This window comes from Pipistrellus hanaki, assembly GCF_964339955.1.
Source record: "Pipistrellus hanaki genome assembly, chromosome: 3".
Classification (NCBI taxonomy): Eukaryota; Metazoa; Chordata; class Mammalia; order Chiroptera; family Vespertilionidae; genus Pipistrellus; species Pipistrellus hanaki.
The window spans coordinates 27325123-27352628 of NC_140505.1; the positions used below are offsets into that span (position 1 = coordinate 27325123).

The 27506-nt window shown below is 45.9% G+C and overlaps 1 protein-coding gene and 1 pseudogene across 2 annotated transcripts in view; both read right to left on the reverse strand.

The window, feature by feature from the left end:
* Positions 1-1650: 1650 nt before the first annotated feature.
* The window catches only part of NAXD (NAD(P)HX dehydratase), a 151116-nt gene continuing 125260 nt past the window's right edge, over positions 1651-27506 (reverse strand). The window contains exon 11 of the mRNA XM_084879881.1: positions 1651-1663. The gene's annotated coding sequence lies outside the window, so the exon portion shown is untranslated. The remainder of the gene's footprint in view (positions 1664-27506) is intronic.
* On the reverse strand, positions 5851-6436 carry LOC311618819 (transmembrane protein 199-like; annotated as a pseudogene). Its single transcript has one exon. The product of its transcript is annotated as a transmembrane protein 199-like (transcript).

The following is a 27506-nucleotide window of genomic DNA, read 5'->3' on the forward strand; positions in this document are numbered from 1 at the left end:
CTTCTGTCGGGGAGGAAGAACATAATTTTCCTCCTTCCTTCCGAATTCCTCTAGCTGGACTAATAATCAAATTAACACGAGACAGAGTAGCAGGAGGAAAGTGACCAAATGTATTGTGTATATATGGGGTGGGATGGGGGGATGGGGACCGTAAGAGTAGGAGAACCCAGGCCAGGCTAGGCTGTGGAGGCTTACATGCCACCTTGAGTGGAGGAGAAAGTGGGGGGTGGGGGGCTTCACAGGGCAAAGACAATCCACACAGAGATGGAAAAGCAACGTTTGGTAAATAAATGTCTGCTGGGCCGTCTTGAGACCATGGGTCACAGCCAGGACTCTGAGCCAATGGGCCTGGCCAGGCCCTCCCTGTCCACCTCACTGGTGCCTGTTGAACTGTGCTTATCTAGGATCATCGCTCCCTTCCTGGAGCAGGTCTTCTCTGAATTCTTTTAGGCAATCAGGGGAAGGTCAGCGTTTCTGAGCCTTCTGTTTCTTAAAAATCTACTAGCTTCACCCGGCCGGCCTGTGTGGCTCAGTGGTTGAGCATCGACCTACGTACTAGGAGGTCTTTTTTGATACCTGGTGAGGGTGCATGTCCCGGTTGCAGGCTTGATTCCCCAGTAGGGGGCATGCAGGAGGCAGCTGATCAGTGATTCTCATCATTGATGTTTCTATCTCTCCCTCTCCCTTCCTCTCTGAAATCAATAATATATATATATATATATATATATATATATATATATATATATATATATATTTTAATGTGGCTCTCAGTGCTCAGTAACCAGCTTACAATAATCTATCTCCATCCCTCTGCCCCTAAAGCATATATTGGGGTGGCAAACTCTGGTTCTTCTCATCTCCAAAAGAAGGCCACATTTACATCCTGGTGCACTCATTTTTAAAAAATGTTTGTGTGGGGTGGTTAGGCACAGAGGTGGGGAGGTAATTTTGGTGAACACAGTAGAAAGTTGAGATAAAAAAAGGCTAATTTTGTGCTTGTAGGCTCTCAAAGAGAGGGAAAACTACTTCTTCCTTTCTTATACCGTGGTTGGATACTGTGGACAAAGTATCCAACCACGCACCTGTTGGTTTTGCTATTAAAACTGAGTGACATAGGTAACGTGCATATCACAAATATTTGTCCTTTTTTAAAGATATGTTTTTATTGATTTCAGAGAGGAGAAGGAAGAGGGAGCAATAGGAACATCAGTGATGAGAGAGAATCATCGATCGGCTGCCTCCTATACACCTCACACTGGGGATCGAGCCCACAATCCAAGCATGTGATATGACCAGGAATCAAACTGTGACCTCCTGGTACATAGGTCGACATTCTACCACTGAGCAACACAGGCCAATCTTAAAACGAGCTAAGATTTCCTCATTCCTCCCCAAACACGTAAGGGTTCAGCTGTCTGATTGGAAAAAACATATATAGCCAAGTCATAAAAGATAACCTTTTTAAAAAGATGCTGAGCCCTAACCGGTTTTGCTCAGTGGTTAGAGCATCAGTCTGCAGACTCCAGGGTCCCAGGTTCGATTCCGGTCAAGGGCACGTACCTTGGTTGTGGGCACATCCCCAGTAGGAGGTGTGCAGGAGGCAGCTGATCGATTGTTTCTCTCTCATCGATGTTTCTAACTCTCTGTCCCTCTCCTTTTCTCTCTGTAAAAAGTCTATAAAATATATTTTCAGCCAAAACCGGTTTGGCTCAGTGGATAGAGCATCAGCCTGCAGACTGAAAGGTCCAGGGTTCGATTCCGGTCAGGGCATGTACCTTGGTTGCAGGCACATCCCTGGTGGGCGGTGTCCAGGAGGCAGCTGATCGATGTTTCTCTCTCATTGATGTTTCTAGCTCCTATCCCTCTCCCTTTCTCTCTGTAAAAAAATCAATAAAATATATTAAAAAAACAAAAAAACAGAAAGTTGTTTCTTAAAAAAAATTTTTTTTTTCCAAAAAATGCTGAAAACTGGCATAGACAGAGGGGGGACAGGAAATTAGCATTGCATAGGAAGTCTGAGGCCAGAGGGAGCCAGAAGTAATTTTGCCGCCAGGAGTACAGAGTTAAGGACAAGACCCACCAGCTGGGGTGTCGCTGTCATGGTTAACGATGCTACCCAGGAAGCCGTGGGGAAACTGCACTGTCAGATTTACCCCAAATGCCCTCCATGGTCCAGTTTGCCTTTAATATCATCATTTCATTCCAATTACTTCAGCTATGACTCTTGGAAAGCAACTTGGACCAGGTTGGCTCCTTGGCTCTGTGAGGATCTTGAAATTTGAAATGATGATATTTAAAGTATTAGTGGCTATTTTTGAAACTGGGAAGGGGGTAATTTATTTCACCTTGAAAAAGACGGCCTATGGAAAAGAAGTTAAAACACACCAAAAGAGAATTTAAAATGCAGTTAAGATTGAACCATCAGATGTGCAGAAGTTGCATATATTGTCATATAGGAAGTCGTCAGCTATGTCCCTCCTGCCCCTGCTTTTCTTTTACTTATTTTCTTTAATGTTTTTATTTACCTCAGACAGGACGGGAAAGGGAGAGGCAGAGAGAAATAGAAACATCAATGATGAGAATCTTGATCCACTGTCTCCTACACGCCCCCCACTGGGGATTGAGCCTGCAACAGGGTCATGCACCCTGACCAGGAATCCAACCGTGACTTCCTGGTTCACCCACTGTGCCACAGTGGCCGGGGCTCCTACCCGCTTTTTATTTCTGTGCCTTGTAAAGAATGGAAGATTTTTCTCTGAAACTTATATTGCTTATGGATTGTGACAGAATGTGTTTCTGCCAAATTCAGGAGTGCATCCTTAAAGCAGTAAGACAACTCAATTGATCAATCTGCATAATGAATGAAGACATGCAAAATTTTTCAAAAGCAAGCCCTGTCACTAGCGCCTGCTAGATTTTATCAAAATGAAAAGATCGAATAATGTGGGATTATTTTTTAAAGTTATTACCACAAAAAAACAACAACAAAGAAACTTTTCAAGATGACAAATATGTTAATTCCCTTGATTGTGGTCATGGTAACACAAGTGTATATATACATATCCAAACTCACCAAATTGTATACATTAATTATGTTTTTATACATTAAGTTTTTCTATACCAATGACACCTCAATATAGCTAATAAAAGCAAAAAAATTACCTCAATAAAGCTATAAAAATAAAGTTAAATTTTAGCGATTAAGAAAAATAAAACTGCCGAAACCGATTTGGCTCATTGGATAGAGCATCGGCCTACGGACTGATGCTCATTTTGGCTTTTTTTCGGCAATATTTATATACACAATTCTTTGGCTTACTTACAATGTAATATAGGGAATTTCTAAATGATTTCTGCCTTAAACACCTTCAGTGTGTCATCATTTAGGATCATATTTGTTGTTGGCTTGTGGAACTATTATGTAAGTTCTATTTCTATTTACATCAAGTTGTGCTTAAGAATTCTCTTGACCTTCATCAGATGCATTTTGGCCCTATAGTGATAAAATCACGTGACTTTTCCTCTGTCATGTTGGATGGAATGAGCTGTGTTGATGTATCTCTTAGTGATTAAGCCTCCCCATGTTATTAGAATAAACCTACTTCACCACAGTGTATATTTTTAATTTATAGCTGGGTACAGTGTGCTAATACTTTACTTGGTATGTTTGTGTCTGTACGCATAAGAAAAGAATGTCTGTAACTGTGGGCATGTGGTGAGGGGTATCTTTATTAGGTTCTCTATGACAGTTTTATGAAATGATTGATTGTTTATATTTCTCTCTCTTCTGTAAGGAGAGAGAGAAATATAAACTGTGGGAGTGCACTGACCTCCAGGGCACAGCTCCTGTGTTGAGTGTCTGCCCCCTGATGGTCAGTGCATGTCACAGTGACCGGTTGTTCCAACATTTGGTTGATTTGTGTGCCATGAGGCTGCGGTGGGCACGGGGGCGGGTCTCGGTCCATCTTTCGTGCACCCGGCCCCTCCCACTGCAGCCCCCAGTCCTCTGCCAGTAGCCCTGCTCCTGCTGCCGCCACTCCCACGTGCTGACAGCATCAGTCCTGTTCATACCTGCTGACTGCACAGAGCGATTGGGGCCGGCGCCAGCAGTGGGTGTGGGTGATGGCTGCTGCCCCAATCGCCCCTCAGGAGTAATGGGAGGTGGAGAATCCCTGAGGGACAATCGGGGCCTGCAGCAGCTGCTCATACCTGCTGATGGTGCCAAGTGATCCGGGCTGGCAGCGGGTGTGAGTGTGGTTCTGGTGCCAACAGTGGGCAAGAGCGGGGCCGGCACTGGCAACAGGTGTAAGCACCCAGTGGGACGGCAGCACGTAGGAGCAACTGGCGCCCTGCCTTGGTCTGGTGCCCCTGCTTACCTGCTCCACCATCCCACCATGGCCGATGCCCACCATGTTCTGCTCTCTGTCACTTGCTGCTGATGCTCACCATGTTTTGCATGTGCCCCCTGGTGGTCAGCGCATGTCATAGTGACTGGTTGTTCGGTTGTTACACTATTCAGTCTATTTGCATATTAGGGTTTTATATAGAGAGATGTTGTGTAGATAATTCTTACAATTCTTTTCATCTCTTTCTTCTCTTTTGTTGCATCTCCTTTCTTGTTCCAAAATTTCATTGTCTATATTCCCTGTCACTTCTCCTAAAGTCAGGCTTGCCAGTAGCTTGTGTTTTTTTTTAAATTTATCTTTAAAATAATCAGCTTTTGGTATTGTTTATTAGATCAAGTTTATTAATCATATCACTTTTAATTTTATCATTCTCTGTGTGTGTTTTATTTTTATTTATTTAAATATTTTTTATTGTTTAAAGTATTACAAATAGTAGTACATATATCTCCTTTTTCCCACATTGACCTACCCCCTGCCTCCCCTAACCCCATCACATGTCCTCACCACACCCCCCCAGGCTTTTGTGTTTTTACATTTTTGAAATAAAAGCACACTGAATACAATAAGTATTTATTGTGCTTTATACAGATTTTATCATCATACCACTAATCTAAGTTCTGGAAGTTTAACATTACACAGAGACTTCAGGACCATCTAGGAGTCTTTGGCTCCATTTACCAGAGGAAGGAACACAGTAGATCATTTGATCTTTCTCAGCCTCAGTCTTGTCGTCTGCAAAAGGGGTCTAAGACCATTTTCTTTTCCAACCTCCAGGACTGTTGTGAAGACCAAAAGCAACTATTGTACAACAAGTAGTCAACGATGAGCATTTACATACTATGTTTCACACTCCCCCAAACGTGTTTAAGAACCCCACAGAAAACATCCTATATTAGGCTCACATATAAAAATGTGCATACATATTCATAATGTATCTATTATGTATACATATTCATGTGTATGTTTATTCACATTCATATATGTAGTTAAATCTGAACATCGTCCCTGTCCCTCCCTTTACTAGTTGAGGCAATCTCACAGTGGGCATGCTTTCCCCACAAACACAAACAAGCACAAGGGATTTTACAATTAAAAGCAGAAACACTATTTTGCAACTTGAGTTGTTTTCATTTTTGGAGACAGAGCAAAGGGGATGAAAAGATAGGAAGTTTAAGAAGGTGGGTGGCCCTAACTGGTTTGGCTCAGTGGATAGAGCATCGGCCTGCGGACTGAGGGGGTGCCGGGTTCAATTCCAGTCAAGGGCATGTACCTTGGTTGTGGGCACATCCCCAGTAGGGGTTATGCAAGAGGCAGCTGATCGATGATTCTCTCTCATCGATGTTTCTAACTCTCTATCCCTCTCTCTTCCTCTCTGTAAAAAATCGAACTGTCTCTGGACTTTGAAGATGAATCACCAGTTCTCTCTCTCTCAACTCACCTTCCGTCACCGCACTATGACATACAGCGCAGCCAGACCCACCACAGAGGCAACGGTCACTGCAGCCAGTATCGACGAGGCCATTTCTGCGAAGATATACTGACTCCCAAGGTACATGCAGACAAAGGCAGCTGCCATCATGACAATGAAGTTGAAGATGGTGAGACCAGAGCCTTCCCTGACCTCACTTCCTTGCCCAGGTCACTTAGAATCCCACCATGCCTTGAATCCTGACAGGTGACATTGCGGGTGACCCTCTTATATTCGTCAGTGGCCATCTTCATCTTAATTTCCTTCAGACAGGCAACCAGCTCTGGGTTCCTAGGCTTCACCACCTCTGGGAGGGAGATGTCACTGCCTTCTTGAAGTCATGAAGGTATAGTATGGAATGCCTTTCTCTCGGTTATAGGTGCAGATCAGGCCGAAGGAAAGCAGGGGTGCAGGACCACTGGGGCTGGCACTATCCTTGTGCTGCTTCTCCATCAGGCCTCCAGCTCTGCCCGCAGCTTGCGTGGAAGCTGCTCTGGCTCCAGCTCTGGCCAGGGCCCAAAGCATGTATCAGCCGTTCGCAGGTAATCAAGTAAGATGCCATTGCAAGCCCATTCTCTATCATTCTCTTTTGTTGGTTCTTTTAATGGTTTTTTATGTTGAAAGTTTAAATTATTTCAAACTTTCTTGACCAACAATAAAAAGTAGTTATGGGTAAAGCGAGAACATTTTTTCTTGCTGTGTTTTATTATAAAGGCTTTACGATAAAACATACTCGTTTTGTTAATTTCTATGTAACTAGTTACCTGTAAGTTATTTGCCTTTTGATCTGGGAATCATTTTTTAAAATATATTTCTTTATTGATTTCAGAGAGGAAGGGAGAAGGAGAGAAAGATAGAAACATCAATGATGAGAGAGAATCATGGATCGACTGCCTCTTGCACGCCCCCTACTGAGATAGAGTCCACAACCCCAGCATGTGCCCTTGGCTGGGATCGAAGCTGGGACCCTTCAGTCTGCAGGCTGATGCTCTATCCTCTGAGCCAAGCCAGCCAGGGCTGGGAATCATTTTTAAAAGCATTTTTTCAAATTTCCAAGTATATATTATTATCAATTTCTAGATTAGTATATTCTCTAAAAACTCTTATTTTTTTTTGCAATTTATGAAAAACGTATTTAGTATCAAGAACATGATGAAATTCGAGGAAATTTTTATTGTTTTAAGAAAAAATTGTATAACACAAACACACACACACACACACACACACACACACACACACACTTGTGCATGTGCACATGTTAATTATTATTTTAGTCCTGAATGTCTGCTTATTACTTTCCTTCTTACCAAGTCAATTTCTGAGAAAGGGATTTTTATAGCTTTTCTCTAGGACTGAGATTTTAACAAGTTTTCCTTGTATTTGTTTTGTTTTTGCAATATATATATATATATATATATATATATATATATATATATATTTCATCTTTGGACTGTTCATCTTTTTGAAAAATATTTTATATTGATTTTTTTTTTTAGAGAGAGAGAGAAGCATTGATGTGAGAGAGAAACATCTATTGGTTGCCTTCTGTATGCACCCCAACCTGGGATTGCACTCAAAACCTGGGCATGTGCCCTGACTTGGAATGGAACCAACAACTTTTCAATGCTCAACCAACTGAGTCACACCAGCCATGGCGACTGTTCACCTTTTTAAGGGGACTATTCATGTTAACACTGTAACACATCCCTTAGCCCAGCTGAGGCCTGGATGGACATGGGTCCCTCCAGACCTTTGTCCCCTGCTCACTGCCCTGGAAGGCTGATCCACCATGGATGGCCTCCTCAGGCTCATGAACCCAGCTTGGGGACCATCTAAGAGAGTGAGGGCCTAGCAGATTGGAGGGAGGAGGTCCCACCTTTATTCCCAGCTCCTTTCCTCCAGGGTTGCCTCAGGTTGGCTCTACTCATGATGACCTTTTTCACTGACTCTCTCCCCCTGGAGCCTGGTAATGCTCCCTTCCCCGCCCTTATAAAACTTGAAGGACAGTCCTACATCTGCCAGCCACTGAATGCTACCTGTGGGTGCTCAAGACACTGCTCCACCTTTGGAAACAGTCTTCTTCCCAAGCCCACTTCTAACTATCCAAAGGTGGCACCTTTTTCCTGCTCTCTCTCCTTTGGGCCTTACTTGTCACTTACTTGGCTGCTTTTCTATTACTTTGCATTTGCTGTTCTTTTTGTTATGTCTTTCAAATTTTTCTGGGCTGTCTCATAAAAATAAGATAATTCAGTTTTATTTTTAAAATCTAATCTGAGTGATTGGGAGGAGGCACAGGGGTCATGTTCTGCTGAGAATCAATTCCAGCATGTAATAATTACAAGAGTTCATCAAAAGGTTGATGGGACTTGGGCGGCTCAACAAGGGTGAGCCACATATGTAGTTTGCCTGTTGGACGTGCTAAACGGCACTTCCCCCAAACCTAAATAGGATTGTTAACTGCCAGGCAGCTCAGGGGATTTTATTGTCTGCTGTTGGTCAAACACCTGAACAGCCGTAGGCTATTCTCCAAACTGACAATGATTCTGTAACCTTACCCTTTGAAGTGTATATCTCCTCCTTGCCTTAGGACAAATTGTGTTAAATAAATAGCATGGGGTCCCTAGACAAGAGGAGTCTTCAGTCCCTTTAGCTGAAGATACTCTGACCCCCAATGCCTTTCAAAATTATCTTTTGTCTTTGGACTCCTTCTTGAATCCACACATCAGCCCCTTTCTCCGGAATGCTTTGTATTGCTGGGAAAATAACCCCGGCAATGTTCTATTTCTCAAGCAGGATGATGGTTTCACAAGTATGTTCACTTTGCGATTGTTCTTCAAGCTGCATAAGAGTGCTTTGTGCACTCTCCTCTATATGGATTATAACTCAATTAAAAACAGAACAAAGCTGGCGCAGGTCCCCAGACAGAGCAGAAAAAAAAAAAAAAAAAAACTCAGTCCTTCTTGGTGTGATAATAGAGTCCATTATTTCCTCTGCTTGAGGACAGAATGCTGCTCATAGAAGAAATACTCTTTCTTCAGTAAAGGTACAAACAGTGTTTGTGAAATGCATTTACTTAGTCCCTTAGTGGAGGAGCTAGCCGATCCTCAGACTTAGTTGGAGTGCAGGCAGAAGTAGAACTGGAGAACCCATCTTCTCCTTGTTCATCAGACTGGGCTCAGCCTCCTACCTGCCCCCACTGTGCCTGGACGAGCCTGAGCTGAATATCAAGGTGCAGACATGGAAGCCTTGCTGGACATCAAGGTCCAGTCAACACAAGTCAGACTTCCTTTTATGTAACCCCAGCATAATTATCAAAGTCAGGAAGTTTAACATTAACATAAAATTATTACCTAATATGTAGTTCGTATTGCTATAAAGAACATTATGGGGCTCTAGCTGGTTTGGCTAAATGGATAGAGTGTTGGCCTGTGGACTGAAAGGTCCCAGGTTTGATTCTGGTCAAGGGCACATGTCCTAGTTGCGGGCTGGATTCCCGTGAGGTGGTGTGCAAGAGGCAGCTGATCAATGATTCTCATCATTGATTTCTCTCTCTCTCTCTCTCTCCCTCTTCCTTCCTCTCTGAAAAAAAAAAAAAAAAAAAAAAAAAAAATCAAATCAAATCAAAATAACATTATGGGGACATCTGGGCAAAAAAAAAAAAATTTTTTTAAATGAAAGGGATATGTCAAAGAGATACAGCAATTTTGAAAAGGGCCTAATCCAGGATTACACATTGTTAATTGTTGGGTTTTGTTTTGTTTGTTGTTGTTTTGCTGTTTGTTTTAGTTACTATTAATCTGTTATGTCCTTCAGCCTTTCTTTGTCCCTAACACAAAGATATTTTTTTTTTATTATACAGTCAAGTTATTTTGTAGAATGTTCCTCAATTTGGGTTTGTCTGTTTCCTCATAATTAGATTATAATTATGTATTTTGGGCTGAAATATTTCAGAAATGATATTGTGTTCTTCTCAATACATTGTTATAAAAAAAAAAATCAGTGATGTTGATTTGCTCATTACTGACTAACTTGATTTTGACCACTTGGTTAAGATGTTTGTCAATTATTTCCACTGTAGAGTTTTTACCTTTATGATTAGTGAACGATTTATGTGTGTGGAAGTGATTATTTGAAACCATCCTATATAATAAAATGTTAATATGAAAATTGTCCCCTCAACCAGGACATTGACCGGGTGTTCAACCAGGAGTTCAACCAGGGGGTGAGGCCAGCTGGCCAACCACCCATGCCCCTCCCCCCAGCCAACATGGCCTGATCAAGGCCAGCCGGCCAGAACCCACCCATGCACGAATTCATACACCAAGGCTCTAGTGTAAATATATTATTCATCATTACACTCACTGAATAGTTTTAGCATCTATTGACAATTCTTGCCTGGGTTAGATATCTACATGTTGTTTGCAAAATAGTGATTTCCTAACTTCATCAGTTCTTATAAGTTCATTAGTTGACATTTTATTATAAGTAATTTTTCTTCCTTCCTTTTTTTCATTTCCTTTCTTTTTTTCTTTCTCTTTCTTGACTTTTATTTCTCTTTTTTTTTTTTCTTTTTAAGATGGACTTTAAAAGACTATCCAATGGGTTATAATCCATTACTGTTACTATTCATTTTTATGTAGTTAACTCTCCCAGCTTTTGCCAGTAAAAAAGTCTCTTTAGGCTGACTTTTATGTCCTTTTGACACATCTCTTTCCTTTCTTTTGAGCACTCTCTTTACTCTTGGGCCCAAGATGTTTCTGGCTTATCTTGTACTTTCCCTGTCTCTTCCCTCGAATCTGCCATTTCTCCAAGAAGCCATGCTTCCTTTCAGTATGGAACAGAATTTAGAAGACAAGGTCTTCATACGAAGTACATTTGTTGCTTCTGGGCTGTCATTGTTTCTAGGCCCTTTCTTTTATTATAGAATAAGAACCTACTGGTTCTTATTCTAAAAGTTCATAATGATTCCTATGGACTATGACACAGGGTTCCTCCTTGCCTTCTCCCACCCCTAGGCTTTAGCTCCCTCTCTAACACTGAGAACACTGGCTTCTCATAAAATCAACATGTTTACTCATTTGTTCAATCCTACGACATACCCAAAACAGTTTCTGAATCGCCACACCCATGGTACCATGGTACCAACCTGTCAAGACTTCCAGGTTTGCTGGCAGCTCCTTTTGTTCCCCCTTCAAACTAAGACTTGGCAGTTCCTTCGGTTGGTTCTATTTCTGTCTTCATGGTGTATTCATCTGAAATACAGTAAGGCTTACTGCTTCTGCTTATATCCAGTTTAGTGTTTTACCCCATCCTTGATTATTTCATTTTCTTTTCTTGAGCATATAAGTCATAATCCAAAATATATAACCATAATCTAAAATTTAAAACTATGTAAGAAGATCTATTCCCCTATCCAGTTTACCCCATTCTCACCCAACTCTACATGTAAGTGATTTCATTAGTTTTGGGTTTTCTCACCCTGTTTCTTCTGCCAAAAATGAGCAAGCATTTAAACTCCAGACGTAGCTCCACAAGGAGCGAGTGTGCGATCCTATTGACGTGGCTGCTCCCATCCACACTGCTGTGAGGATACATTCACTGCCTCATTTGCCACAACAAACGTTGCATTTATGATGATTAAAAATCTTTCTGCCTTTTGCCCAACAATGGCCAAATGAAACAGCATCTCCATAAGGCAGATGGGCGGGTGGTCAATGGACAGTTGACATGGTTGTGGAAATGAGTCTTTTTAAAAAAATATATTTTATTGATTTTTCACAGAGAGGAAGGGAGGTGGATAGAGAGTTAGAAACATCGATGAGAGAGAATTATTAATCAGTTGCCTCTTGCACACCCCCCACTGGGGATGTGCCCACAACCAAGGTACATGCCCTTCACCGGAATCGAACCTGGGACCTTTCAGTCCACAGGCCGACGCTCTATCCACTGAGCCAAACCGGTTTCGGCTGGAAATGAGTTTTGATGGAGCTGTCTAAAGGCACCCTCCACCCAGGCAGCCTTTGTGCCCGGGCAACCAGACTTGAAAGATACCATGTGCACACATGTACACATACCGTGCACTACCAGACACACACAACACACAGCACACACTCTGATATACTACACACACCCAACACACAGACACACAACACAGACACACACCGCACAAGACACACCACACTCACAGACACACAATGCACAGGCAACATATAAGGCAAACACAGCACACAAGTATATGCACAACACAGAGAGACACAAACAGGCACACAACACAAGGCACACACACTAAAGAAGCCGTTGTCTCTGTTTGGCGCTACTGAGAGCCGGCATACTTCTGAGAGCATGCAATCATGACAATAATTAGTTGAAATGGCACCACCATTATCTTGAATTACCTTGTCTTCCAAAGAAAATGTCCTAATGAGCTCTTGATCCACCATGGAGAATCTGTAATTTGGAACAAGTAAATTTATCTGTCTTTTTCTACAAATCATTATTTCCGTTCTTCATTGTGAGGCTAACAACATAATTGAGCTGTCATCATTCCAACTGAGGTAATAGATGTTTCTGGCAAAATGCTTCAAATGCACTATGAAATAGAAGAGGAATCTGAGGCTCACTTACTGTGTGGTGCTTGGGCCTGAAACCTAATGTTGCTGGAGCTATAGTTTTGCACGTGGACCTGAGATGAAAATTAGTTTTTAAGTAGATGTTCTTTCCTTTTCCCCATCATTTCAGTTCTTGAATCCCTCATCAAACAATTCAAGAACCTCACCTAAAAGGAGACAAAGATGTAGTTTGATAAATAGCAGTATCTTTGTGTCTATTATATTTTATCTTAGCCAAATGAACCACTTCATGCTAGACTGCCTCCCCAGACACCATGTAAAATTATTTTGTGTGCCTGTGACATTACCATGTGGAAAATTACCGAACAATTTGGAGATCTGTGCCAATCAAATGCCCTCTGGTGTGATCTGTGGGGCTGGGCCACAACCTCGTTGTGGGTTGGGGTAAGGCCTGGGGCAGGCAAGAAGTTCTAGATTCTTCCAATGGAGTTCAAAAGCCAGGATTCTGACACTTTTCCTCTCTAATTTAGGCGTGACAAAATGCCTGGTGGCACCAGAGGTTTCCTTTATTGTGATTTAGCCGTGGAGAAAAAAGGCAAAGAGTTAGGGAGAGAGCTACATCAATTGATACCTGCTTCTGAGATCCTCCACACAAATTTGGGCAGAATCCTTCCAGCTTCTGCTGGTGGCTGGCAACCTTCAGGGTTCCCTGGCTTGTAGATGCATCGCTGCAGTATCTTCCTCCATCTGCCTCGGGCATTCTCTCCATGTCTCTGTCTTCACATGGGCATGTTTCTCTCCCTATAAGGACATTAGTCATACTATATAATAAAAGGCTAATATGCAAATGGACCGAACAGCAGAACGACTGGTCGCTGTGACATACACTGACCACCAGGGGGCAGACACTCAAGGTAGGAGCTGCCCCCTGGTGGTCAGTGTGCTCCTACAGGGAGAATGCCAGAAGGGGGACTCAGCTCGCGAACGCAGTAGCGGTGGCAGGAGCCTCTCCCGCCTCTGCAGCAGTGCTAAGGATGTCTAACTGACAGCCTCCCGAGGACTCCTGGACTGTGAGAGGGCACAGGCCGTACTGAGGAACTGCCCTACCCCCAACCAGTGCACGATTTTCATGCACCTGGCTTCCAGTATTGGACGAAGAACCCATCCTGTTGGTGGCATCTTAACTTGATGACATCTGCCAAGACCCTACCCCCAAAATAAGTCACATCCACGTGTGCAAGGGTTGAGGACACAGGGCAGCCCATAACAAGTACCGACTCCGGGCTTTCCCGGGTTGTGAGTGAGACGCATGAAACCCCGAGGACATCTGCTGCAGTTCCACATGGGGCTGTGCTCCTGGCCACGGCAGTCCAGCGCCCCAAGGTGACGGGCGCCTCCATGAGGGTCTCTGCAGAGAACGACAGAGGTGGGTTGTTTCTCATCACAACCAGCCTGCCCTGCATCAGACACATCCTTGGACAGAAAGCCTCTCTCTTCCTCCCCAAACCCAGCACCTTTGCCACGTCTGCCTCATTTTTTCTCCTCCAGAACCGCCTTGTCTTCCTGCCTCAGACCCTCACCTGCCGTGTTAATGTAAATCTGCTTCTCTTTCAGCTCTCCCGCCCGGCCTTTCCCTGGACCTCCCACTCTCCCTTGGCCCTGAGGTGGCGGAAGGGAGATTCCACCTGCTGGGCGTGGGCAGGGGATCATGAGAAGCAGGTGGCTGTGCCTACTCGGGCACTCGTTTTCATCCCTGTCACTCAAGCCACAGAGCCCAGCTCCAGTTTATTCAGTGGAATATAATAGAATCAGAGTTATGAAAGGGGAGCGAACTGACGATTCTTGGGGAAAAGGGGAGTGGGGGGTGCGGGAAGAGACTGAACATAAAACTGTGCACCTATGGATGAGGAAATGGGGGGTGGGGAAAGGGCAGAGGGTGGGGTGGGAACCTGGTAGAGGGGAGCAATGGAGCGGGGGGAAATGAGGAACCTTTGTAATAATATGAACAATAAAGATTTATTAAGAAGAAGAAGAAGAAGAAGAAGAAGAAGAAGAAGAAGAAGAAGAAGAAGAAGAAGAAGAAGAAGAAGAAGAAGAACGGAGACATGCTCCCTGAGGGGAGCCCCCTGGGGAAGCAGACACCCTCACTCCTCAACTAAGGGATGACCGCCTGCCTCTTGCTCTGTCCAAACAATAGCTCAGCTCTGTCACCCCGCCTCCTGCTTCCTATTTCTGGGCTCAGAGTGCCAGCTGGTCCCCTCCTGGCCAGCATGGCCCTGACACCAGGCTCTTCTCTGGATCCTGTGAGCCTTGGGAGAAGCTGGAATCGGCTTGGGGGCGATCAGATACAGGTCCAGTCACCAGCGGAGGAGAGCCAAGGCCAGGGAGGCACCTCGCAGGGGCTGGTAGCACACGAGGACCTGGGGAAGGGGAGGTGCGAGGGAGCACTGGCTGCCCAGGCAGAGGAGTTGTGGCCTCCAATAGAGGCGGGAGTGAGCAGCAGGGAGCAGGGTGTGGGCAAAGCCAGGATGTGTGAAGTGCTGGGCTGTAGAGTGAGGAGGACCCAGGGGCTCATAGCAGGGAGGTGCCAGGCGAGGAGCACGGCAGGGGGCCCCCCAGAAGTGGGGGGAAGCAGGGACAGCAGTCTCACGTGTGTGCCATAGACCAGTGTTTCCCAACCTTCTCTCATGATGAGAATCACCTGGTGGAGTTGTTAAAACACAGATTCCTGAATCCCAACTAAGAAGTGCTAAACTAGAATTTTTGGGAACATATAGGTAAAATTGTATACTTAACTAGTGCTCTAAGACAGATGTTATATACAGAGCACTAAGTTAGGTATGCAATTTTACCTATATGTTCTCAAAAATTCTAGTTTAGCACTTCTTAGTTGGGATTCAGGAATCTGTGTTTTAACAACTCCACCAGGTGATTCTCATCATGAGAGAAGGTTGGGAAACACTGCCATAGACAGTTCAGGAGTTGCCTCAGCCTTCATCCAGCTCCGCAGATAGCTCCTGGAGGCTTTATTGCATTTGAGGCTTATGCTGGGCACATAGAGAGAGGGGCTGGGGTCTTGACACCAACAGGAAACAAGTCTGTCCTCGAGCAGTTCCTGCAGCCTGGGCCCTGCAGGTGGAAGGCCTGGGGGCTCTCAGCCCTCTGTGTCCTCTCTGCTTTCCCTGCCGGCCGCGCTCCCGGCAGGAGCCGCTGCGGAACTAACCCCGGCCTGATTGATGTTACCCGCTGCGAGATGAATTCTCCTTAAGCAATTTGTGCCTGTCGGGAGTTCAGCTGTGGGCTGTGAAAACTTGATTTGCTTAACCTTTCTTTGAAAAGAAATAAAACTGTCTGGCATCGCAGGGTTTGATAAATGGCAGAGCTGCCGTGGTGCCCTGCCATGCGGTCCCACGGAAGAGGGGATGTTGGTAAGCGAAGGGCCTCCGTCCTCACTAACCCAGCCCCACCACAGCCCGAGGAGCAGGCAGAAATAGGAGGAGGATCCTGGGCAGCACGGCCTGCAGCAAGCCCTGGAGGCTCAGGGTCCAGGGGTGTTGCGGATGGCATCCTTCAGAAGGCCCTGCTGGTGTGCACACTGAACATCTGGCGAGACCGTCCCAGGCGTGCGGTGAGACTTAAAGAAGATGGCGCGCCCGGCTGGTGTGGCTCAGTGGTTGAGCATCGACCTAGGAACTAGGAGGGCATGATTCGATTCCCAGTCAGGGCACATGCCCGGGTTGCAGCTCGATCCCCAGTGGGGGGCGTGCAGGAGGCACCTGATCAATGACTCTGTTTCATCATTAATGTTTCTATCTCTCTCTCTCCCTCTCCCTTCCTCTCTGAAAGCAATTAAAATTTAAAAAATACTTTATTAAAAAAAAAAAAATGACAAGGGTGGAGGTCCCAGCTCAGGGCCTGGAGAATAAGAGGGTGTCTATTTCCTTCCCTTTCTTTCAGCTCTTTCTTGCCAGTTGTGTTTGATTCTTATAAAAACTTGCGGGACTGCGTGGTAAGAAATTTGGATTTGGGGAAGATAATCCTCCCTCTCACCCATAATAAATATATGAAGAAAAGTTGCATTATTCATTCATTCATTCATCCATGCAACCATTAAAACTGCTGAGGACCGACCCTATTTAAGGCACCGTGCAGGGATCCCAGAGATTGGCACTCTAGCATTCAATGAGCCCGGCACCTTGGGAGCCTACGATTTATCAGGGAGGTCAAAAGGCAGACCTGGAACAGGCGCAGTATGGTGGGAAGAAATCCCTGCGCTTGGAGGATGGGCACAGCCCGGAAAGAAGAATGAGAGGATTGGACGAAGGTGAAACTCATTCCATCACAGCTGGGCTTCCGCAGCTCTGACCCTGGTCAGATGTCCCCCTCCCCCCAATAGCTCGCTACAGCTCCTGTCCATCGGGAGGCCTGCGCACTGCACATTGGACACTGGACACGATGCCTGTAGTAGGCATTGTGCCCGTCCACCATCACTGGGCACTGGACACAATGCCCGTCCTCTCGGTGCCCAGGGAACGGGTTCCTTTGTATGTAAGCAGCTGACCGGCCTCGGGACGCACAGGGAGGAGCGGGCAGGGGAAGAGCCAGAGCTGCGCCTCGCTGGGCTCCCTCGCTCCCCGCAGGGATGGCGATGGCGTTGTGGGTGATGACAGCGGCAAGAAAGGACCCCATGAGGAGCTGTCGCTGTCTGAAGCTTTCATCCTCAGACGAGGCGTTTTCTACCAAGTTTAATGTTTTCATGAGGTGTTGAGTGAGATTTATGTTTGATCAGTGAATTGGCTTGAAGTGCAAATACATTTATGCAATTCGTCAGAAGCTATCAAACCTGATCCTTCTCCCTCTCAACCTGAAAATTTCCTTTCAGGAAACTACCAGAAAACAAAATCCGACTCTGACATTCTCTGGGGCTCCCTCCTATGGAGCCTTCGTGATGCTGACCAGAGGGTGAGCTTGGCATGAACCTTCAAGGTTATGGCAGATGAGAAGGGAGCCCGAGGCATACCCATACCTCCATGATTCCCCAGACTTGGCATGGATCTTCAAAACACATTCCCCCCCCCCTCACCCGAGGCTGTTTTTCCATCGAGTTTTAGAGAGAGTGGGAGAGGGAAAGACAGAAATAGCCATGTCACTTCAATTGATTGCCTCCTGCACAGACCCCGACCAGGGCCCAGGCTGGAGAGGAGCCTGCAACCTAGGTACCTGCCCTTGACCAGAATTGAACCCGGGACCCTCTGGTCTGCAGTCCGATGCTCTATCCACTGAGCCAAACCAGTTAGGGCTGGAGCTTCAGATATTTATCCAGCACCTTGGCATCTCCACTGCCCGAGAATTGGGGGCACCAGAATGCAGGAGATGGAAGGCCCCTATGGAGCTCACAGTCCAGGAGGACCTTGCAAAATGCCCCATGCCAAGCATATCAAACGCGTGATCTGTGTGGACCACATGAAACAGAGCATGTAGCCTGCCAACTGCGAGTTTGACATGCTTGGGAGTATCTTCTAACCAGCGCCCCCCCAAGTTTTTACAGCAGGAGCCACGATGTCTCTTCCCTGAGGCGGGGCTTCCCTTTGTGCCAGGAGAGGAGTGATGGGGAAGTCCTCCAGGGGAGAGGAGGGACCATCAGTTCAAGTCCCCTTCCTGGAGGCACCTGGAGGCAGGGCTGAGGCGGTAGAGACTGGCTTTGATCACTGTTGGGAAATCTTCTTCCAGCTGGGAACTGTTCTACAGGGAGAGGAACAGAAATCTGGAGGAGAGAGCTGGGCCTGCGGCCCTCAAGCGTGTCCTGGATGAGGTGAGGGCCGCCGCCCTCAGGCCAGCTGCCTGGCCAAGAGTGATGAGCGTCTGCCCTTCAGGCCTGTGCCACTGGGTCATTCCCAGGGGATGCTGCATGTCTAAGAGGCATGTTAACACCACGGAACTGCAGGGGGTGAATGCCAGGTTCGGGGCCCCTGGACATAGGAGAGATGTTCATGGGAACTTCCTCGGGAGAGAGGGTGGTTTAAGATGCAAGTGAGGGGAAGACATATCAGCCTGGCCACCTTTGTTTAGTTCCCACCCCCTCTACACCCTCAGTGGACCTCAGGATTTCAGAGTCACGTTCCATGGAACTCATCTGTGTCCATGGGTTATGTATCTAAGCATATATGTTCTTTGGTTAGTCTCTTCCTCCCCACTCTGCCCCACCCTCCACACCCCGATCTGTCATTCTGTTTCATTTATCCATATCTCTGGACCTATTTTGTTTGTCAGTTTATTGTGTTGGTTAGATTCCACATATGCGTGAGACCAGGTGATATTCGTCTACCCAAGGCACATCCTATATAATAAAGACCTAAAATGCTAATTTGACCGAACAGCCAAACAACCTTCCGGACGTCCTTCTACAAAGCTGAGGCTGCAAAGGCCAAATCCTTTGCACAAATTTTGTGCATTGGACTCTGGTTTCTATTAATAGCAAGCAGATATGCACCGACCACTGTATTCATTCATAATCTTGGGTTGTAAGAAATGCAAACAAGCACAGGCTGGCTGAGGCAAGAAAAGAAAACAATGACATTAAGTACAAGGGCTGTTTCATGAACACAAAGGCTGGAATGCCCCGAAGCCTCAGGAAACACCTCAAACCAGAAGCTGCAGAAACCACAGAGTTCTGTTTCTCTGTGTTCATCTCCGCCTTTCTCTGTCCAATCGCTTGATTCCTCTCTCTCTCTCTCTCTCTCTCTCTCTCTCTCTCTCTCTCTCTCTCTCTCTCTCTCTCTCTTCCCCCTCCCCACCCACCCCGCACCATTGGGTTGCACTCATCTCTGATTTATATGGACCAGTTCCAACCACATGTACAGATCAACGGGCAAAAGGTGAAACCCTATTCCAAATTCCCAAATTCCCAGAAGCATCTACACGGGTCCACTCCCCTAGGTGAGGGAAGTGTCCCTGCAGAGCACCAAGGGCTGTCAGGGACAGAACTTTCCTGCAACAAAGGAAACTCTGAGCAAAGAAACCACTCCCCACAGAAAAAACGGGCCTGCATTCCTAGGCAGCCTTCCCCTGGAGAAGCACCGTGCCCGTTGTTCATTCTGTGTGTTTCTCCTACCAAACAGTTAAACTCTCGGCAACAGTAATCCCTTATTTCCCAAGATCTGTTAGTGGATGGTGGGATGGAGAGGTGGGGGCGACTCAGGGTAAAGTTTTAAATATAGAGCTAATGTCTACAGGGGGAGCCAGTCCTTAAAAGTCACTGAGTCACCACGTTCTTTTACAACCCCATCATTCAGTCAGAAGTCATCTCCCCATAATAGCTACAGCGGGGCCAGCAGCTGGACTTCCCAGCCAGCCTACCATTATCTAAAGTACTTGTTTTGGTGTTTCAGACATGCTCCTAACCCTACATGGATGTTTTTTAAAAAAATACAACCTTGCCCTAACCAGTTTGGCTTAGTGGATAGAGCATCTGCCTCCAGACTGAAGGGTCCCAGGTTCGATTCCGGTCAAGGACATGTACCTTGGTTGCGGGCACATCCCCAGTAGGGAGTGTGCAGGAGGCAGCTGATCAATGTTTCTCTCTCTTCCTCTCCCTTCCTCTCTGCAAAAATCAATAAAATATATTTTAAAAAATACAACCTTAAGCATTTTTTATCATTCATGTGTTGAAAGCTGTTTTCAAGTGCTATTATAGCTGTACACATATATAAATAAAGTTACACTGTACACTGGAATCCAATTGAGATGAAATATTTCAGATGTGTGGTAATTTTCTACTACCCTGAAAAAGAAAATAGAAAGCCACATGCTAAAAAGAAATATATTGTATTTATAAATACTGTTATATAGAATACACCTAAACACAGCCTATTTACTAGTAAGTTTACAAATATTACACATACCATATAAGAGCCAATACAGAAATTGTATTTCAGGAACTAACCAGTAAATAAAAAGTAAGCCACAATATAAAATAACTTAATGTGAAAATCACTTCACAAAGCAAATATATTACTAAAAAATGGCACAAAATATAAAGCAAAATAAAATAAACTGGAATGATTCTCAGAAAAGGTATCCACAGTACATGTAAACAAGAACATTCTCTAATAAAAGTGAATACATGCTATAGAACAAAATATCATTTGAAATAATTACATCGTCAGGTATCCAGGAAAAGGGAAAATTTTCACTAAATTTAGTACCTGGTGAACGGTGGGGAAAAGAGAGTGTTCGGCTTAAAACTAGCCTGGACCTAGAAGCAATGCCACCATTGTTTGGGAGTTGTGTATCCAGACAGCATTCGCTTCAAATGTTAGATGTAGGAAATTCCCAGATTCTGCTTCTCATTAGCTTTGTGGCCTGTGGGAGAAAGGTAGCCAGAGACTCTGCGCTGATGTTTTACAATGACCACCTCCACCAGTAGGGGGCAGCAGTACTACCCATATCACCTTCTTGGCCATCTGTTAACCCCCACTGAACTTCTGTACCAAAAGAAGGGAATTGGAGGCAAAGGGAGTGTAGGGTATATTTTTGAGAAAATAATACATATGGTACTTAAGACACAATTTCAAACCTCAATTAATCCGGGCATGATTGTTAGGGAAAGTCACTAATAATTCCATAAAAAAAACCCACAGTCAGTTCTCAATTACTTGGGGAGAGTCAGGGGTTCCAGGCCCTCCACCTGCTGTGCACCAGGCAGTTCAGCAGAAGGGATCATCTCCTCCCCCTCTCCCAAACCCCCTCGCCCAGTAAGGGCTGGCCCCAGGGTTAGTCAGTGCTAAACTGTGTTAATGGTCCCAACCCACCCACAGACAATCTATATGATACCTCAGAAAATCAGAGCCATCCTGTTGTTCTATTCCTGGTTAAGAGGAAAAGAAACTATTCACAATTAAACGAAAAAACAATATTGTTTGCCCTAGCTGATTTGGCTCAGTGGATAGAGCGTCAGCCTGCAGACTGAGGCAACCAATCAATGATTCTCTCTCATCATTGATGTTTCTTTCTCTCTCTCCCTCTTCCTTTCTCTCTGAAATCAATAAAAAAATATTTTAAAAAAACAAAAAAGAAGCAATATTGTTTTGTCAATATTGAGAATTTTTCTTTCATATTTGTCAAAAGAGCAATTTTTGACTTTTGTGTAGAAATAGGTTTTTATCAAATACCGTTTCTTTGCAGAGACTGGATTGGCTCAGTGGATAGAGCATCAGCCTGTGGACTCAAGGGTCCCAGGTTCGATTCTGGTCAAGGGCATGTAACTTGGTTGCAGGCATATCCCCAGTAGGGGGTGTGCAGGAGGCAGCTGATCGATGTTTCTCTCTCATCGATGTTTCTAGCTCTCTATCCCTCTCTCTGTAAAAAATCAATAAAATATATTAATATAAAAATATATTAATATATATGTATTATTATTATGTATATATGTGTATTAATATATAAAATATATGTATATATGTATTAATATATAAAATATATTAATATATGTATATATGTGTATATATGTAATATATATGTATGTATATGTGTAAAAATATATTAATATATGTATATATTAATATATATGTGCGTATACATAATATATATGTATATATGTGTGTTCTTTGGATATATAAGTAGGAAAACAAGGAGAAGCAATTGCCTAAATACCTGTGTGCTTCCTCAGGTTCAGAGTCTGTCTCTGAATCGCATCCCACCCAGGGACACGCCTGCCAGGTTCCTCCCACCACACCGGTGCCAGGAGCACTACGGAGGGAGCACACAGGAGATGAAGGGTGCTCCCCTCCCCGCTCCACAGAGGCTCGGCCTGAGGGTCTACACAGAGGAGAGGACACTCAGTGAACCACAGCTTGTGCCTGGCCCAGAGTGACTGCACGAAGTGTCCTGCATCCAGAGACGTAAAATGTGAAAAGATGAACCTCTTAGAATCGATACCATACAATATGTAGCACATATAAAGGAATAGTATGCATATGTACACACACTCTACATATATATATATATCTACTCAATGGGTATTTTATATACAATAGAGTGCATATGAAAAGATGATAAAATGGCATATTAAAATGTTAGCAGTGCTTATCTCTGGTGGTGGAATTTGAGTCCGTTTAGTGATTTTTTTTCTTTCTGCTTTACTGTTTCTCAGTTTTCTACATGAAGCTTGAATATTGTTTTTGAGTAAAAATGTTACGTTAAGAAAATAATAGCAAAAACACTAGTAGATTCAATAGAATTTCGTTTAAACACAATGAGGTTTTGCCAAAACTGGTTTGGCTCAGTGGCTAGAGCACATGTGTCAAACACAAGGCCCGCGGGCCAAATCCAGCCCGCCAGGCCTTGCAATGTGGCCCGCACTGCGCTGTCATCACTGCACTCCGCTGTCAGTTTATGACATTGTCAGTTTATGACTGTTCAGTAAACCATTCGGCCCACGATTTAGGCTGGATTTTAGATTTTGGCCCCTTCTCTGATTGAGTTCGACACCCCTAGGCTAGAGCATCAGCCTGCAGACTGAAAGGTCCCGGGTTCAATTCTGGTCAAGAACATGTACCTTGGTTGCTGGCAGGAGGCAGCTGATTGATGCTTCTCTCTCATTGATGTTTCTAGCTTTCTATCCCTCTCTCTTCCTCTCTGTAAAAAAATCAATAAAATATATTTTTTTTAAAAGAAATTTCTTTTAAAAAATAAATAAACACAATGAGGTTTTGTTTTTCTTAAAAAGCTGATTCTCAAACTTACCTGGAGATGAAGGACTAAATGTAACTGACACCCTCTGAAAGAAGGACCAAGCAAGCTGTGTATCGTGGCCATTGGCTAGCTAATATGAATAAAGAAAGAGGAGGGAAGTCAGGTACGGTAAGCACAGTCACCTGGGAAGCTTCGAGAGGCAGCGACAGCTTCACACAGCTTGGCTCCTCCGAGGGGATTAACCCTCCCTTCCCCCACCAGGTCCTGGATTGTGGGGGGACAGAAGAGAAATGAACACGCGCGCAGTAGACATTGGGGTTTGCCTGTCAGAGCCTAGCCTAGGAGGTGGCCCCCTCAGAACACGTGGAAATCTTGGCAAGTTAATTGGCTAGTTTGAAGAAGCTCCTGGTTAAAATTCCCAGAGTTTCTTGCTCTTGCTCTGTGTGGGGGGACCACAGAGCATTGTGAACAAGCTTGGGGGTCTCAGGGTCTGGGGACCCGCTTTCGAGTCGCTGATTTGCCAAGCTGTGTGACCTTGGGTCAATCACTTGATATCTTTGAGCCTCAGTTTCCTCATCTGTAAGGCAGTTGATCATTAAGGTCCTTTTAGGTTCTGTGACTCTCTTATTCCAGAGGTGAGAACATTTGAAATCAATAGTCAAGAAGAAGCACAGGAGAGCTGTAAGGTTAGTCTGACCTGAGGGGCACCTTGTAAGGTGAGCCCCTCTTTCTCTCTGGGACTCCCTACCTCCCAGCCCCCTGCTCTGAGCTGGTGCCTCGCTGCCTCTCCCGCTCCCGGCCTGTCTGCATGTCCTCCCCCAGGTTGACCCACTGGCCTCCCAATGGACACCTGTGACTGGGCTTCCCCTCTGCCCCGCCCCATTTTGCCTCTGATTCTGGAGGTTCCCCGTGATCTGCTCCCTTTGCAAATGGCCTTAAACTGCCTTGGCTCCTGCAGGATGGACAGACAGCAAATGCGTGCTGCTGAGAGCAGCTCTGTCTGCAGGAAGCCAGCTGCCTCCACTAACGACCCAGCAAACTCCAGGAGGAGGAGCTGAGAGAGCAGAACACCAGGTGAGAGTGGGCGAGCTCCCTCCCGGCAGAGGGAGAGAACCACAGGGACAGGCCATCCAGAGGTCTTTACCAATACGGAATGAGAATAGAGTAGCAATGGCGTGCAATAGCATGGGCTGGAAGGCATGGGAATGGAATAGGGGAGAAATGGACAGATGCAAGAAATAAATAACAGTGAAGATTTCAGCAAGCCAGCTGGGCTTCAACCCTCGGGCTCAGGCCCTTCTGTGAAGGATGCCAACCAGACGCTGGTGGCCTGCTGCCCCCGGTCCCCGTGTGGGGCCTGGGGGACTCTGAGCTGGCTCTCGGCTGAGGCAGCAAGGACCTCTGAGCCCCTGCTTGGCAGGAGGCCCCAGATGCAGGGGTCTCCGCTCAGAGGAGACCCTCACATTTATCCACGAACCAGGGTGTAGAGCTGGGCTTTGCTGTGTTTGGCTGGAGGCCCCGCCCTTTACACCGACGTCATGGGCTGCAGAAGGGAAGGTTGTGACAGTCTGTCCCACGAAAAGTGTGAAAGTGCGTTTCCTTAAACACCCAGAGTGTGCAGTGGCCCGGTTTGTCTGTAGGCGGCTCGGCGAGGCCGGGAATGGATCTCTCGAGGGCTCTGGTGGAATCTGAGCTCCAGGCTTCTCAGCTGTGTGGCCTCTGACCGAGATGTGCCTCTTCCTTCCTGAGTTACTTCTCGCACCTGCTCCAGGAAGGAAACGATAACACCCACTTCTAAGGATTGTTGTGGGGATTACAAGCATTTGCGAAACACCAGGTAAATGCACTTGACACTCCTGAAGTGAGTCACGCCCCGGCCACGCAGAGAGGAAGGCCTGCCTGATGCTGAGGAGTACTGACGTTACCCTCGGTGCTCAGGGCGCTTGGTAATTAAAGCACTTAATTAACTAATATCTGCGAGGCAGCTGTGATGAATAATATTCCAGTGTGCAGATTCAAAGGAGTTACGAGCTCCTGGGGAAGCCGACAGTTAAGACTGTTAACCACGCGAGGCTGCCAGGTGGCTGCCCTCCAGCTACGGGAGGGAATCGCAGAGCCACCGGCAGGCAGCTCAGGGCGGGATGGAGCCCCGCTTCCCTTCACTCCGGAGCAGGGCTTGGAAACCACCACCCACCCACACCAGTCCGCCCTGGGGATCCGAGATCCAAAGCTTTTCAAATGAGTGAGCTGCCGCCAGCTTCCCCTGGAGGATGTGTGTCACCTGGCAGTGCTCCCACTTTGATTCCAGGAGAGCTGCCCAGGCCACTGTGAGGCGAGCGGGGCCCGGGCACGGGGCCACTCCCGGAGGTGAGTAATCGGGGATGCTGAGGCAGGCACCCCATTTCCAGGCAAGCGTTTAACAACCAGGCTTTTGGTTCCTCGTAAAGCCATCGGTGATTTCTAACCGTGACCCCGAGGCCCCCCGGGTGTCTTCTGAATCATCAAAGCAAGATGAGCTTTTATGTGGGGAAGGCGCTTCGTTGCCTTCTTTGCAGATTGGCAAGCGATGCAGGCAACGAATGCCTTTCTCTTCGCTAGAATATTCTATTCATTCTCCTGACACACTCCGCCAGCCACCCGCGTGGTGTCAAACCAACACCGAGACCAGCTGCCCTGACACATCCCGGTGTGACTCTCAGGGCTGCAGAGACCCCCAGCCGGCCCAGTGCTTCCCAACAGGCAGCGCAGGTACCACAGCCTGCCCGCCCCCCACGCCTGTCAGACAGCTTTCCCCCAACGAGGAGCAGAGCCCGGGGGTCTCCCCTCCCCCGCACACCCCAGAACTATGGTGCTGGGCTGGACTGGGCTCGAGGCTTGGCACGTAGTAGTACTTTTCCATCCAGGACTCAATTTTTGCTCTCCTAGTATTTTTGCTATAAACTTGGTCTGACTTGCATGTAAGAGTAAGTAAATTGGGGGTGGGGGTTTAAAGGCATATGCGGGGGGATAGGGGAGGTTGGGGGGAGGTCAAGGGGAAAAAAAGAGAGACATATGTACTACTATTTATAATCCTTCAAACAATAAAAAAAATGGGGGGGGGAAGAATAAGTAAATGGGGTGCTTAGAAAACATTGTTGAAAGAATACACATTTTAAATTATTTTCTTTTACTCTTTGTTGTTGTCATTCGCTGAATGTGTACTCTGTGCACCGGCACCACCTCTCTTCCTCAGCTCTTGCTTTTTCTCTCCAGAGATAAGCACGGTTACCAGGCTTTCTGGCAATGCAATTGTCTGCGTGGTGCCTTCCTTATCTATGTAAAATGTAGTTATAGATAGCTCAAATATACACACACAGATACAACATGTTTTATACAAATGAGAGCACACTACACATACTTCCTCCTGTTGTTTTTATTTAATTTTTATTGATTGATTGGTTTCAGAGAGGAAGGAAGAGGAAAAAGAGATAGAAACACCAATGATGAGTGAGAATCATTGATTGGCTGCCTCCTGCATGCCTCCTACTGGGGATTGAGCCCACAACCTGGGCATGTGCCCTGACTGAGAATTGAACTGAGATCTCTTGATTCATAAGTCAAAGTTCAACCACTGTGCTATGCTGGCTAGGTCTCGTGCTGTTTTTATTGTTTTAATTTATATACTAGACACCCGGTGCATGAAATTTATGCACAGGTATGGTCGCTAGGCCTGACCTGTGTTCAGGGCCATCTTCCCCTGCCAGCAGCTGGCCCCGCCCCCTGCCACCACCAACCCCGTCCCCCCTTCGCCATCAGGCTATCAAAGCCTGCCAGTCCAGAAGGAGGAACTGAGAGGTTGGCTGGCAGGCCACCTATGATTGGGGCCTGCAGGCTGGGGGAAGTTCCTGTGTTGAGCGTCTGCCCCCTGGTGGTCAGTGCATGTCATAGCGACCAGTCATTCTGCTGTTCAGTCTATTTGCATAGTACCCTTTTATTATATAGGACTGGAAATTGTTTCGTTTCAGTACATATATAGAGCATTCTCATTCTTTGGGATGGTTTCATGTATTTTATTGTATGGTTGTACCCACTTTTATTTAACCAGCCCACTGACAGGCATTAAACTATTTCCATCGTTTTGCCTCTACAAACGATGCAAACACCGTGACTAAAAGTCAGGGTCTTTCATCCTGACCTTGAAGGTAATCATCTCCTCACCAGAGGACCTCACCCACCCTCCCAAGGGAGCATGTGACCAGAGCACATTCCTCTTTCCCAGCTGTTTTATCAGACTCGCTGTGCTTTTTTTGTGTGACCAGGGCACGGTCGCAGCCGCTCGTGCGTGGGTCCTGCCCACAGAGCCCTTCAGCTCGGCATCCAGAGGTGCCAGGC